Here is a 16,784-nt window from a genome sequence, read left to right as displayed (position 1 = left end):
ATGTTTATATCATGAACATCACGCAATACTGTGGTTATAACCATAAATTTAATTTGGCAATTAAATAGTCAAGTTTAACTTAGCAGTGTCAAGTACAAATTACAAATGTTCTTATTAGTTTTATAAATTGGTACTTCATTAAGCAGCATGGAAAATCTGGGAAAGCCAACATGCAAGGAGGAGTAGATAGGACTTTCTGACCTTCTCACTGCTTCCATTACTGATATAGCTTGTTATAGCAACATGGACCTTTTAAGAGCTTAAAGGGAAAATAATGCAAAGAAAGCTTTAGGGAAATAATTAGATAACTATTGAAGTGGAACAATTAGATTTGCACCTGCAGAGTATTTACAACGGGACAATTTCATTTTCCTCAGAAAGGTGTTTCTTGGCTTTTGTTTCTAATTTATGAGAATAGCACATTTGGATTTACAGAGCAAATGCTCGCCACCGCAGTTTCTCCGTGTGAGTTTATCTCCCTTTCACTGCTAAACATCTTGAAAGTGCCTGCTTTTTTGCTGCCTCCTTTCCTTACTATTCTGCCCCCACAAGAACCCCATGACCTGGCTGTTTTTCTCATCACTCTCCTGTGCACTTATTACCAAAGGTCGCCTCTTACAACACATCAGGACGGTGTATCAATCCCATTCTTCCCTATCCTCTGTGAAGCCTTAATCACACACTTCCCTCAAATACCTTGCTTTTTACTGAGCTTTTGATGCTACACTATTCTATTTTTTATTTGTTTGTTTGTTTTGTATATCATGAATAATGGTTTACAGATATTGAACTGTTACACTTTAATTCTCTTAAATCATAATTTCTCAAAGCCTTTTCTGAAGAAATATTAGAATAAAAATTATTTAAAACATAGACTTTTGACCATCAGTTTCAAATTTGTCTTTCTGGAAGGCTTTTCTAAGACAGTATTTTTACTTTGTCAAGAAAGAGTATTTTCTTAGTGGATTAACTCTTCTTTGAGGTAGTAAAATTGGGCCTAGATGACTCGTCTAAATACATTTCTGTAGAAATTATACTGGTTGATATTCTGCTGTGTATATTTTAAAAACAACAAAAGTAGCATTTCTTTTTTGTTTTAATATGGAATGATTCACAAATTTGCATGTCATCCCTGCACAGGGGCCATGCTCCTCTGTGTCGTTCCGATTTTAGCAATCACAGTAACTTATTCCTAAAAATCTAGGTTTCCATTGAAACCTAGAAGCACCCCTACCACCAATTCATTGTGGTCCATATGATTCCAACACATAGTGACAGTACATAGGGATTCGGAAGCTGTGAATGTGTGTGCATGCAGATGGTCTCATATCTCCCATAGAACAGCTAGTAGGTTTGGCCTGCCAAACTTTGGTGATCTGTCCACTACTTACCTGGCAGCACCACCAGGGCTCTTTAGACTTAATGTTATAGAAGCCTTAGGTTGGCCAGTACTTAGCTCAGACCCGTTCAATGAATACTTTCTATTTTTAAGTACTTTCTGTAATTCCCAGAGATGGTTCTCTTAAATTTTCAAGGATGCTAATATCACATTATGACTCAGAGACCTTGTTTAGTCCCCCAAGAGCCATATTATTAATATTCAAATATGATTACTATTGATGCACATTTTCAAAATTAATGATTTTGCTACATAAATATGTATAGATAGATGATAGATAAATAGATAGAACTACAAAGCACTGGAAAGAGTTCAGAATACGGTTATATACAGGTACACGGATCTCCTGAGGTACTCACAGTGTTTTATTATTTTATTGGGCTAGTAAGATGTTTAGTATTACACTACTGCTGCTGCCTCTACTCATATTACTGCACCGTGACTACCTCTATGAAAACTATGAAAAGCATTACACCTATTGTGGCTCCCACATCCCAAACCAAACCCACTGCCATAGAGCCGATTCTGACTTACAGCATCCCAAGAGGACAGGGTGGAACTTCCTCTGTGGGTTAGCGAGACCTAAAGACTAGGATAGGATTACTCTCGCGGAGCCAAAACTGTCACTCCTTACAGAAATGGAGATCCTCCTCACTCCCCTGCAGAATGGCGAGTATTTGGAATGACTGACCTTGAAGTTAGCAGCCCGAAGTGTAAGTCAGTATATCACCAGGGCTGTGTCTACAGGACATACAGGACTGTTTCCAGAACAATAAGTTTCAATAGCAATAAAGAAAAAGAAGGGAAAGAAAGAAGAAATGGAGAAATTAAAAAAGGAGAAAGGAGTAATCGCAGCATGAACAGTATCACTAGTTCTTTTTACTTAGTTGTTATAAATGTCTGCATTTACATCTCTTCACTGGCAATTATTTACAATGAAACTCTGACAACACTCTGTAGCTTCTTTTCTGTACAGATACCAACTATTTAGTAACCCAAGATCCTTCCAGCTTCTTCGCAAATGTACTCTGCTATATTTTAAGCTCTATTATTGAAATATATATACGCCTGACTGAATGCAAAGTAAAGGGACCTTTTTTCATTTACAAGAAAAGCATGCTATGTAATTTTGCCTTACAGTTTTATGTTTTCAATAATATGAATATATCGAATGCTTATTTAACTAGTTTCCATATATATGATTGAGAATTTACATGTTTCTTTCTTTATTTATTTATTTTGAATGTACATGTTTCTAAAAGAGAAAAAAATCTCTACTCAGAGCCAGAATTAGCACTATATAAATACTATATCTAAAATGTATACATTTTATAAATTCTATCTCTATTAAAAGTAGCTGGAGTCCACATAGTATGATCTAAGTTTTTCTAAGAACACTAAAATATTTTTTTCTAAAAATATGTCAGTAGGACCTGATGCAAAGGGCTTAAAAGTGGAGAGCAAATGCTTTGAGAATTATTGGGCCAGGGAATGTATGGATGTGCTTTATACAATTGATGTATGTATATGTATGGATTGCGATAAGAGTTGCATGAGCCCCTAATAAAATGTAAAAAAAGAAAAGAGGAGGAAAAAAAAAGAAAATGATTAGGGCAAAGAATGTACAGATGTGCTTTATACAATTGATGTATGTATATGTATGGACTGTGATAAGAGTTGTATGAGCCCCTAATAAAATGTTAAAAAATATATGTCAGTGACTTAATTGGATAAAATGTTATTAGTTTTCATTGCAAATGTCCATAGTCTAAATTATCTTAATCTGAGAATTAAAACCAGTGAAGTGAATCCAGGGAAGTGTATATAAATTTATAGAGAGATCAATTTAAGTCAAGAAAATGTCTCACAAAATAACAGGAAATGTCTTACACAATTATGAGTTAAACAACAACAATAGCAACAATAATAAAATAAGTTTATTATTATACTGTCATCATAGATAATAAAATAAATTTATTATTATACTGTCATCAAGTTAAATCTATGAAGCAGGACGTAGACTGGAGGCCTCTGCTAATTCAAGGGGTTTGCAGGGTTTGCAAATGCAAAATCTGCATGTCAGGTCAGGACCAGATACATCTGTAGGTTTACGTTCCAAGAATCGAAGGTCAGAAGATTGTGAAATTGTGCGGTCAGGACAGAGAGCACACTTTGCCAGATTTTCAATTTATATACTACAAGCAGGTTCCACCCACAAGGACACTCCCCTTTGACATAACTGACTGTGTATGCCAGACCACCAAATGGAAAGTAATTATGTTGTGTCTGTCAAACTACTGAGAATCATAGCTCAGTAAGCTGACACATAACATTATCTGTCACATGAATCACTCGGAGGTGAGGATAAATTCCCTACCATCATGTTAATTACTATCATTATTGAATGTGAACCTACTATGTGCCAGATGTTGGGCCAGGCTATGGTCTGCAGTCTATTTCCAAACAATAAACTTGACAAAATAAGAGTTAAAATTTTTTGTTTCAAAGGAAACATTGAGGGACAGAGACATTGTTACCTCTTCTAGTGCTGTGAGTAAGTAGAAAGTAAAATGTTAACAACTTCTGGTTGACTTCAGTGCCTAATCTCCTTTAGGGAAGAAGAACAGAGAGAAAGAAATACCTTTTGGCAGGACATAGGCCTCAATATGAAGCAACGATGAGAAGCATAAATTACATCAAAAGTTTTGTGTCTGGAAAAATTGACTAAAGTCAGCCAACCAACAACTAAACACACACGGCTTTAGTAGTAGAGGCTAAAGGCAGTTTTAAAAAAGAATACAGCTTTGTCTACATGTAATTCTAGCTATGAAAATTGCAAGGTATTTTAATAATTTTCCCCAATTAAACCAATTCTGTTGAAAGCATACTCTTTCTGCATGGTCCTGTTGTGATAATGCAGAGTTCACAAACTCCTCTCATTTTATATTCTCAAAGAGATTCTAAACTTTTTAACTCGTTTACTTTTGCCAAACTCCACAGAAGTAGAAATGTTTAAAAAATAAATGTAGTTATGTTTCTTTTTTTAAAAAAAGTCTAGTCTGCTTGTTTCATACTGTGTCTATTCATTCTATTCAGGGATACAGCATCCTATTAAATGTCCTCTTTTGATAAAACCTCAGCCACTTGAATTTTTTCTCCATGGGCAATTGAATGATACCGTTTTGATCTCAACTTGAACCCTTTTTGCTTTATGCTGCCACTGGCTTTTCATCTGTGCTATTTTCCTCTGGCTCCATTTTGTATGTCTAATTGCATTTGGTTCAGATCTCTAAAGGAATTTCAGTTGAGTCATTTAGGGATTATGCTGCCAGCCTTGCTCAGTGAGTTAGTGTTGCTGGATGATCACTTGAAAGCCTTGCTAACCCTTATGTTTCGTGTACTGACATTTCGGTCAACTGACCAGTAGCTCCTACCGGGATGGAAGTGGGAGTACATGATGACTGGCCGCTGTCTGTGTGATCAAACACCTCTGCTTTTGGACAGGGCAACACAATGTCTGAAAAGGAAAACAAAAATGTCTGATAACCAAAGTGTCTTTTCAACATGTGTTTCATGTTGAATTATCCTTAAATTCCATAAAACAGTGCTCTATAATGTCATAAAATAACTTCTATCCATGGTGAAGCCAACAACAGGTCATGTAGTTACTCTGCACAAAAGGGTTTGTTTTGAAAAACTAAATTTTTCAGTTTAATCTCATCTTCATGGAGATCCAGGACATTCTACTCAGAGCGCACCACAGACGTGTGATCCTGGGATAAATGCAAAAGACTAAAGGAAAACACAGTTACTCTGCAAGTTACCTTGCCATCAATTCTGAGCATGATGACACCAGGTGTTTCTCATTAGGGTTTTCATGATTAATTTATTTTTTATTAAATCATTTTATTGGGGGCTCACACAACTCTTATCACAATCCATCCATGCATCCTTTGTATCACGCACATTTGCACATTTGTTGCCATCATCATTCTCAAGACATTTGCTTTCTATATGAACCCTGAGTATCAGCTGCTCATTTTTTCCCTCCCTCCTGGCTCCCTCCTCCCTTATGAACTCTTGATAGTTTATAAATTATTACTATTTTTTCATATCTTACACTGTCCGACATCTCCCTTCACCCACTTTTCTGTTGTCCGTCCCCCAGGTAGGAGGTTATATGTAGATCCTTGTAATTGGTCCCCCCTTTCTACCCCACCTTCCCTCCACCCTCCAGTATTGCCACTCTCACCACCTGTCCTGAAGGGATCAAACTCCCTGGATTCCCTGTGTTTCTAGTTCCTAGCTGTACTAGTGTACATCCTCTGGTCTAGCCAGATTTGTAAGGTAGAATTGGGATCATGATAGTGGGTGCGGGGAGGAAACATTTAAGAACTAGAGAAAAGTTGTATGTTTCATCGTTGCTACAGAGCACCCTGACTGGCTCATCCCCTCCCCGAGAACCTTTTGTAAGGGGTGTCCCGTTACCTACAGATGGCTTGGGGTCCTCAATCTGCACTCCCCCTCATTTACAATGATATGATTTTTTGTTCTTCGATGCCTGATACCTGATCCCTTCGACACCTTGTGATCACACAGGCTGGTGTGCTTCTTCCATGTGAGCTTGTCTAATTTTTAGAGAACTGATCACTAAACCTTTCTCCCAAGGTATCACTGAGTGGTTTAAGACTGCCAAACACTTGCACCACCCCAAAAAGCCTTTAGTAAGTGGATAAAGTCTCATAGTAAGCAGTTGCAGAACGTAATTGTTTTTAGGTGCCATCAATTTGGTTCCAAGTCGTAGAGACCCCAGGAACAACACAGAGTGAACCCCTGTGCAGGTCCCCGCAACATGCCCGTGTTGGAGCGTATTGTTGCAACCCTGCGTCCAGCCATCAAATCCAGGGCTTTCTCGCTTGTGCTGACCCTCTACTTCATGTACCTTAGAAGACAAGGCAGAACCGCCCCTATCAGTGTCCGAGACTATCACTCTGTATGGGAGCAGAAAGCCTCATCTTTCTCCCTGGGAGTGGATTAGGTAGCAGATTAATGAATGAATATCCACTTAGGCATCAAAGCTCCTCAAAGTACTTCATGTCCTCCTCATTTACAGCAAGCAAGATGCTAACATCTTCTTATCACAGATTGTTAATAAGCGTTTCTCCAGTCTGAGTGCCACATTTTAATTCATGTAATCCAGCTTCCCTGATTATTTTCTTGGCATAGAGATTGGAGAAATACGAGAAGAGGATAGAACCGTGGCACAGCCTTTCCCTGATTTTGGACAACACAGTCTCCCAATGTTTTCTTCACATCACTGCCTTGGGATCCACAGTAGCACAATGAAGTGTTCCACAATTTTCTCTAGGCTATCGACAGTTTGTTATTATCCTCACAAGTAAACATCTTTCTGGTAGTGTTTACTCTCAGCAAGATCCATCTGACATCAGCAATAACATACCTTGTCTGTCAGCAGACAGAACTGAACTATTTATAGGGTTGTGTGTGTTTTTATTTATTTATATTTCTTCTTTCTCTTTTTTCTTTCTTTTTCTCATGTCTATCCATACAGGATATGCAGGATATTGATCTCAAGTAGAAAATAACGGGGCTGAGGACTGAGGGGGGACGTGGCAGAGGAGGAGTGGGGAGAAAGAGAGGGAGGAGCCAACCAACCCAGGGACAAGGTAACAATAAGAGATCTAAAATCAATGGCAAAGAGGGTGTAGAATGCCTGGTGGGGTTTGTTCAAGTGCAATATAGCCAAGAGAAAGTAGTGAGAGTTGAATGAAGGTGAAACATGATAGTCGGACAGGAGGAAAGTAAAAAAAAAAAAATAGAGGGAAGAACTAGGTGGCAAAAGACACTTATAGAGGTATAAATATAGTGATGCACATAGATAAATCTATTAATATATAACAATAGGGATATAGGTCTATGCACATATATTTAAATATTATGTATTAAGGTAGCAGAGGGCATTTGGGTCTCTACTCAAGTACTCCCTCAATGCCAGAACACTATTTTGTTCTAATGATCTGGTATTCTGTGATGCTCACCTTCCCGACACAATCGTTGAAGTTAAAATGGGTGCATAAGCAAATGTGGTGAAGAAAGCTGATGATGCCTGGCTATTAAAAGATAAAGCATCTGGGATCTTAAAGTCATGAAGTTAAACAAGTGGCCATCTAGCAGGGAAACAACAAAGCCCACATGGAAGAAACACACCAGTGTCTATGATCACAAGGTATCAGGGATCCGAAAACCCAAAACAAACAACCACTGATGCAAATGATTGGGGCCAGAGTGGAGACTGAAAGCCCATCTGTAGACCATGGTACATCCCCTCACAGAAGGGTCACAAGGAAAGAACGGGACAGTCAGGGTGCAGCACAGAATCAATTGAACACACAACATTCCTCTACTTCTTTAATGCTTCCTCCCCACAACTATAATAACCCGTTCTACCTTACAAATCTGGCTATACCGGAGCATGTACACTGGCACATATAAGAACTCTGGACACACAGAATCCAGGAAAGATTAACCACTCAGGAACAGTAATTGGACTAACCAATTTAATTGGGGGCTCATACAACTCTCATCACAATCCATCCATCCACTCACCCATTGTGTCAAGCACACGTGTACATTTGTTGCCCTCATCATTTTCAAAACATTTTCTTTCTCCTTAGACCTTGGTATCAGCTGGTCATTTCCCCCCCCCCTTTCCCACCTCCCCTCCCTCACAAACCCTTGATGATTAAAAATTTTTTGTCATGTCTTACACTGACAGATGTCTCCCTTCACCCACTTTTCTCTTGTCCATCTCCCTGGGAGGGGGTTATAAAATAGATCATTGTTATTGGTTCTCCCTGCCTCCCCTCCCCCCACCTTTCCCTTACCCTCCTGGTATGGCTACTCTCAATATTGGTCCTGAGGGGCTTATCTGTCCTGAATTCCCTGGGTTTTCACCTCTTGTAAGTACCTGTGTATGTGCTCTGGTTTAGCCAGATATGCAAGGTAGAATTGGGATCATGATGGTGGCTGGGAGGACGCATTAAAGAAATAGAGGAAAGTTCTAAGATTCATCAGTGCTATACTGCACCCTGACTAGCTTGTCTCCTCCCTGAGACCCTTCTGTAATGGGATGTCCAGGTGCTTTCAGATGGGCTTTGGGTTCCCACTCCACTCTTCCCCTCATTAACATTGATATGATTTTTTGTTCTGGGTCTTTGATGTTTGATACCTGATCCCTTCGACACCTCGTGATCACACAGGCTGGTGTACTTATTCCATGTGGGCTGTGTTTCTTCTCAGCTAGATGACTGTTTGTTTAGCTTTGAGTCTTTAAGACCCCAGATATCTTTTGATAGCCAGGCACCATCAGCTTTCTTCACCATATTTGCTTATGCACCTGCTTTGTCTTCAGTGATTGTGTCTAGAAGGTGAGCATCATGGAATGCCAGGTTAATAGAACAAAGTGTTCTTTCATTGAGGGAGGGCTTGAGTGGAGGCCCAATGTCCACCTGCTACCTTAATAATAAACCTATAAATATATGTATATGGATCTATTTCCCCATAGTCATATATAAGTATATTTACATATGTACATGCCTGTATTCCTTTTACTTTTCCCCACTATCATGTTCAGCTTTCATTTGGGTTTCAGTAATTCCTCTCAGTTGCATTGCTATTGATCAAGCCCTACCAGGCCTCCTATACCTTCCTCACCATTGGTTTCAGATCACTTGTTGTTCCCTTGTCCCTGGGGTTGTTAACACCCACTTCCTTTCCCAAGACTCCCTTCTCCCATTTCACCCCGGACTGTCAGTCCCATTGTGTTCTCTTCCAGATTGTTTATCCAGGCTATCTTATCTAGATAGACATGCATAGATAATAATATGCACACAAAAAAAGACAGATCAAAATGAAGCAACAAAAGAAAAGAAAACAACAACAACAAAAACAACAACTAAGGACAAAAGAAAAGCCTATAAATAGTTCAAGGTCTACTTGTTGACCTTTACAAGTGTTTTCCAGTTGAGTGGGTTGGGGTGCTTTGCCCTGTACCGACAGTCTATTTTTGGTATTCCCCAGGGACTTCATTGCTCTGCTCCCCTTGCTTTTCTGTAGCAACAACACCCTTAGTGTTTCTCCTTGGTGTAGTGGTATCAGTTCGGGCACAATCCCTGAGCTGTGTTTCCAGTGTTGCCCCCCGTAGCTCTATGGATCACTGAGGGATGTGATGTCTCATGGTAGGGCCATCCCTGTGGTCCTCTCTTCACATTGACTGCTCTGAGCAGGAATACTCTCCTCAGGGCTTGGTGGGCCAAGATGTGCTCCACACACGTTCTCTCCCTCCCCTTTCATTTGCTCCTGTATGCTCTAATCAGACAATGTAGTTGGGATTGGGGCCTGCCCCTCAAGCCTCTCTGTTTGTTCCCTTCTCCCTGCTTCATGCAAATACGTTGCATTCACGTCTTGGAGCACCAGGCTGACGTCTGGTCCAGCTTTCCCTGGTCGCCATTTTACCCCTCCTTTGTCTCCTACACAATTCTTAAATAGTTTCTATGCCTGAGTCCATTGTTGCAGCCACCATGCCAATCCACCATCTTGAGTGCCATCCTGTTTTTCCTTGCCCTTCTACTTTACCAAATTTGATGTCCTTCTCCATGGCCTAGTCTCTCCAGACAACAGGTTCAAAGAATGTAAGATGAAGCCTTTGAATCCTTGTCTTTAAAAAGTACTCTGGCCATATGTCTAAGACAGATAGGGTTGTTCCTTTAGCAGTCTATGGAGTGCTAAATATTAAATATTCTTCTCCAGAACCACAGTTCAAATGCATTGACTCCTTTCCCAATGCATTCACCTTTCCCAATTCAATGTCCAAATTTCCCAAGCATGTGAGGCAATTGAAAAATCCATGACTTGGGTTAGGTTGTTAATAATCTTCCTCCAATTTTAGTAAACATCTTTCCGATATTGTCTGCTTTCAGGTAAGAGCCATCTGACAGGAGCAATGATATCCCTTGTTCCACATCCTCTCCTGCTGGATCAGGCCTTAATCCATTGCAGCTTCTTGCCAATGTGCTGCTGTAATTGTTAGATGACCTTCAGCAAAACTTTACTTGTATGTGATATTAATAATATTATTCTATGATTTGAGCATTTATCCGGCTCACTTTTCTTTGAAATGTGTATAAATATGGATCTCTTCCAGTCAGTTGGTTAAGAAGCTGTCTTCCAAATTCCAAGCCACGGATGAGTGAGTGCTCCCAGTGCTTACTTAGTTTGCTGAAACATTTAAAAGGATATTCACCAATTCCTAGGCCTTGGTATTTGTTAATTCTTTCAATGAAGTTTGAGCTTCTTTCTTTAGTACCTTTGGTTCTTGTTCATCTGCTACTTCCTGGAATGCTGGAATGTTGACTAAAATTTTAGTGCAGCTACTGTGTATTTCTTCAGTCTTCTTTGGATGTTCCCTGTATCACTCAATATTTTTCCCATCGAATCTTTCAATACTGAAACCTGAGGCTTGAATTTTTCTTGAGTCCCTTTAGTTTAACATATGCTGAGTGCAGACTGTAGAGCCTTCTTAACTAAATCACAGGCCAAGTAATTGAATCACTCAATGTGTGGAAGTACTCTTCAATACGATTATGAAACTAGTATCCCTAAATTCCATATTGTTGTATCAACTGATACAATTCATATAAAACAACTACTATATTGTCTGAAACTTTGCAGATATCTGTAAATTGATTATTTCATTGTTGTGCAATACCCACAACACACGTCTACACAAATATTTATCTGAATTAGCTTAAATTATGAAATAAAATATTTACTTTTATGTTTAAAAAGTAATGAGAATAAGTACTAACATATTGTATTGTGAGTAAGGAATATAGGGCATGGATTACAATCGATTTCACATTTTGTTTTGCTCTAAACTGATTGTGTGACTTTGGACAAATGTCTTACTCATTTTTTGCCTCTTGGTTGCTCATTGATACTGGGTTGAGCCAAGTTGAAAATATATTTATGTATATCTCCCTATATTTATATCTATATCATCTAACTATTGATCCATCGATCTATCTCAAAAGCCACAAATTTACACCAATACCACTGAGCCTACTGTAGCATCCCAGAATGAATTCTAACTTTCATTATTTCCTCAACAATTCAAAGCCAATCTACCCAAACTTGAGTACATTCAATGATTTGCTCAATAGCCCTCCCTGTAGATCATCTCCAGGTTTTGCCTGGTTATGTCCTCACTCAGTAGCTGTCTTCAGGTGAGCTCCACTTCTTGCAGATTATCTTCCTTCTCTGCACCAAAGCCCTCTTTGCAAATCCAGCTCAGAGATCCAGTCATTTTTAGAGTCTCGTGTACTCCATCGACAAGCTGATGAAGGCTGCATTAATTTCCCCCCGAAAAATATATATAAGCAAATCTTCACAAAATATAGTTTCAAAGACTTTGTTCTAGTCGCTTTATGAATTGAGCGATTGATTTAACCTCAATAAGAGTTTTAATTTAATTCACTCTTTAAGATATCTAAACCAGTGGTGAAAATAACAACTACCTCAATGTATCATGGCGATTTAATTATGAAATTGTATGCACCGTGCTTAAAATACAGTGAACAGAGGATAATTGGTAGTTAAATAACTATTTTCTCCATCTAAATTCTACATCCATATATTGATGTCCCTTTAGTTACGAAGCACTTCCAGGCTTCAGTTCACTGCATTCTTTTTGGTTTTATATACCTGTAATAGTGAATATCAGCCTCTTTTCCACTAAAATGATAAAATCCTATCTATTACTAGGGCTCTGTTGTTTTAAAGGACCATCCAGTTGGTTCTACTTTGGAGCCAGTTTTTAGTCCAGAATGAAAACACGGCCCAATCCTGCACTATCTTCACAAGTGCCATGTTTGAGTCAATTGATATAGCCACTTTGTTAATCCAATTCATCGAGTATTTTCTCTTCTGCTCCCTCTACAAAGTGTGAGGTCCTTTCTCAGTGACTTATTTCTCCTGAAAACATGCCCAAAGTACATGAGATGAAGTCCTGCCATCCTTGCTTCGAAGGAGTGCTCTGGCTGTACTTCTCCAAGGCAGATTTGCTTGTTGTTGGTTTTCTTTATTTTCTTCTTTATTTTGCAGATCATGGTACTTTCCATACTCTTCCCCAGCAGCAGAGTTCAAACATATAGATTCTTCTTGGGTCTTCCTTATTCAACATCCAACTCTCACATGCATGTGTTCTCTCTGCCATTGAGCCAATGCTGACTCAATACTCTCCCTATGAGACTGTAGCTCTTTACAGGAGTAGAAAGCCCAGTCTTTCTTCCAAGGAGCTATTGGTGATTTCTAACTGCTGATCATGTGTATTCAAAGGCAGGCATATGAGGGGATTGAAAATACCATGGCGTAGTCAAGAACATTCAAAGATATCCTTGCTCTTCAGCACTTTAAAGAGGGAGGTTGTAGAAATCAGACATAATACATGTTAGGTAATTTATAGATGAAATGACATGTCAGAACTCATCATAGTTGAATATTTTGTATCCTGTGGAATTCCCTTAGCTTTTTATTTTTGTTTATAACTTTTCTCATAATTTGAAGTTTTCGTTTCTAGCTCTGTTGAATTTTAAATGCCCAACCCCATCCTTGCCAGATCAAATGGCCTGTGTATGCAGTACTCCCTTATTTCATATGAATTGCCTTATTTATGTTCCTCCTGTTTTCCTTCTCCTACACTCATCTGCCTGGCAGATATATCTTGACTTAATAATTTAACGTGCCTATTTTTTTTCAGATTGAAGTATAAACATCATGCATTTCGATTGCTACATAACAGTTTTAATGAAAGGTAGTTAAAGGCATTGTCACTCATAGCCTTCACAGCTTAAACAAAGATTCATGAGATAAATACTATGGGAAATTAAGTTCCAGAGAAGAGTTTATCTCGGGAAATGAAGTTTTATTTATGTTAGTCTTAACATAAGAAGCATTGCAAGGTAGAAACACTTGTGGGCTTTGTCAGACAAATTCAAATCCTGACTTTGACACTTCCTGGCCCTATGGACTTGGATAATCCACTTAATCCTCTTGAGGCTATTTTGGGAACAGAGGATGCTATAACTTCCCCCAAGGTCCATTGTGAAGATTAGATCAGAATGTATATACAAAGAATTGTACAAATAAAGGATATTCTTGTTCCCTTCTATGCCCTTAACCTTTTCTTCTGACAAAATTCTTTTTTTACCCTTCTTTTGAAATGTCTTAATACTTACAGCTAAGCTTGGTGCTTCCTTTTGGGTATCAATTTCTGAATAAATGGGATACAATTATACATGTTTACTAAAAGGAGATTACTTTTCATTTTTAGTTATGTAATATCAAGCAATACATTTATTATGGGGTCTCAACTGACATGCAAAAATCTAAGAATAAACCACAAACAATTGTGTTTCCTGTAGCTTCCTGTTCAAGATTATCCTTGATATCCAACTAGAGGAAGGAGAGCAGAGTGAAACAACAGGGCAGGCTTGGTTAATTGCTGAGTATAAAAGTGATTATCTGCTTTGTAAACCTTCACTTAATTCACAATAATGTGTTTTTTTCCTTTTTTAATGGCCTGCCCCTGCCTCAAAATAAAAGATCATGGTTGGCAAACCTGGAGTGTGACTGTACAGGTTCTACAGGTGGTGTTATCACCTAGCAGGTGTCACTTTGAGAACGTTGCCGCATTGCGGTTTGCTACTAATCTGAAAATGTCTTCTGTCACATTTTGTTTCTAGTAAGGATTAAATAGTTAAATTATGCAGGCGATCCAAGTAGTACAAGACATAGTGCAAGCACCACATAAATTTTAGTAAAACAAATTAATTTCCTCATTAGCAGTCTTTCAAAAGGAAATATTTATGAAATATCAACATTGACACATAAAGAATGTGTCTGTACAAATGATGATAAGATAGGCTTTTTAAGGATATTCGGATCTGACACATGGCAGGTCACCACCAGGATCAGCTCTGTCGTAGACTTTGTTGTATGGGTGTTGGGATTGAGAGGAGCCAGCAGAGTTCTCAAAATGCCATGACTGCATGGACCTGTGTGGTCATAGATTAGGACCCAAACTTACAGACTTTTCAGTCGAGTCCATGAAAATATATCAAGGAAGTAAAACTGCTAAGTTGCTAACAAAAAATCCATTTGGGTTCATTTGTCTCCTTTTTACAACTAGTTTTCTTGGCATTTTGTAGTGGTTTTCCCATAACCACTTAAGAAGTGAAGATGACACTTACCTTCTTCACCTGTGAAGACCAATGATTATAGTTAGACTATCTGAGACGAAAGATCTGTTCTGAGTACAAATAGTTGTTACTAAGGAATGTGAGCATTTTCAACTATGAACACAATGTGCAATTTTATAGCCATACACAAGTTTCAATTTCTACCACCTTCATATAAGTATTATGTTTCAAAGGTATCTTGATCACAAAATGCATTTTTTTATGAAATATCAAGGCCATTTATGCTTCCTAGTGTTGGACTACTTCTGGAGCTTTTGATGTAGTGCTTATCAAAATTGTTTGTCTCACAGTGGTGAGAATGACATTTCTAGTCTACTAGCTACATATTTAGGAATTGTCTGTCAGACAATCAAGCCTATAAATAAGGCCTGGAAACAGCTGTAACAGAATTGAGTTCCTCTGGATAATTGGCATATATGTCACCTAGGGAGAAACAAGCACTCTGTCTAAAATAATACTGACTGATGAGACAGGGCATGTCTCCCATACACACCACACTTCTTCACAGTGAAAAAATTCAATGTCCAGAGACACTTTAAATTTCATGACTATGTGCTTTAAAATCAAATGGGTCAGGTTCTTGAAACCTCAGTAAATGGAGACAAGATATCAAACTTTTCATAATCAATCCCAGATTCATGCTTGTAGAAATGGCACATTTCAGTAAGTACAAAAGAATATAAGCATAAACAATTCTGAATATTTATTAGGTTTAGAAAATTACTATAATGGTCATAGTTGAATTTTTTAAATTTTGTGTTGTATTTATGTATCATAAAATTTAATGATTCAATAATACCAAGGAGGGTTGTGCAGTCATTGCCACAATTAACTGTGGGACATTCTTCCCTCTTGTACCCATTGAATACTGACATTCTGTTTCCTCCATCCTCCCTTTCCTGCTCCAGATAATCACTAATCCATCCTGTGTCCCTGTACTTTTGATATATACGAAAATGGCTGGTTTCTGGGTAGTAAAAATGTTTAAGCATTTAACATTGGTGATTTGCTTCACCCTACTATATTTCTGCTTCGAAATGAGCACATTGATCCTTAATTGGCCCATGTGTTAAATGCAATTGAGGATTTCTGGTTTAAACTGCAAATTTAACAATAGTTTGTAGTTTCATTATTATTAATAAATATAGGTACATAAGCGCATATATGTATATTCTTGTATGTTTCTATAGAGTTGTATAGACCCAAATCATGATATTTTCAATTACCATGTATACCTATGAAGGTTGGTCAATGAGTAATGGTGACTTAAGAACTGAAATTTTCAAATTTTGCTCATGATGAAGAATATTTAATATGGCATGGAGTGCCAGAAGAATGAACAGTTTTATGTTGAAAGAAGTACATCTAGAATATTTCTTAGAAGTGAGGATGGTGAGAATTTTTCTCCTGTATTTTTGATATGTCATCAGGAGGGCCCAATCCCTGGAGAAAGATATCATAGTTGTTAGAGCTCAGCCCAAAAAGTGAAAGACCCTACAGTATTTGGATTGATACAGTCGGAGTGACAATGACCCCAAGAGAGCAATGATTGGAAGGATGATGTAAAGCTCAGCGCCTCATTCTGTTGCACTGTAACATTCCTGCAGGCCAGAAATGATGGCAACAACACAGACTGATCTACAACCTTTCTTGTATGTTGTTCCAAACGGTAGTAACTAGGGTACTGCTGTGATGTTGGAAACTACAAGGCCATCGATAGTGGAAAGATTTCAATGAAATATCAACATTAAGATTGGGTAGGAAGCAAGGTCTGCTCACTTTCAATATCCATTCATGAAAATCATGTTGGCCACAACAAAATATTATTACCTAACATACTAACTCTTTTAGCAATCACTCACAGTGGGACCATATAATTCAGGTAGTATCTTCCCCACCTTCTCACTCAGACCCCTCTGGAGAAGGAAGACCCATTGGTAGGAGTAACAAAATGCTTTTGGCTAGAAAATCCATATTAAATATCACTGTATTATAGTCTTGCCCAGCTTTTGCCTCATTGATACATGCGGTGGTAGAGATAGTAGCTT

General features: G+C 38.3%; 1 pseudogene; it reads right to left on the bottom strand.

Moving 5' to 3' along the window:
* Positions 1–1,095: 1,095 nt before the first annotated feature.
* LOC142438279 (U6 spliceosomal RNA) lies at positions 1,096–1,195 on the bottom strand (annotated as a pseudogene).
* Positions 1,196–16,784: the final 15,589 nt, after the last annotated feature.

Source organism: Tenrec ecaudatus, chromosome 1 (assembly GCF_050624435.1).
Source record: "Tenrec ecaudatus isolate mTenEca1 chromosome 1, mTenEca1.hap1, whole genome shotgun sequence".
NCBI classification, from domain to species: domain Eukaryota; kingdom Metazoa; phylum Chordata; class Mammalia; order Afrosoricida; family Tenrecidae; genus Tenrec; species Tenrec ecaudatus.
Note: the sequence above shows the minus strand (reverse complement) of the source record. Positions and strands in the feature narration are given on the sequence as shown.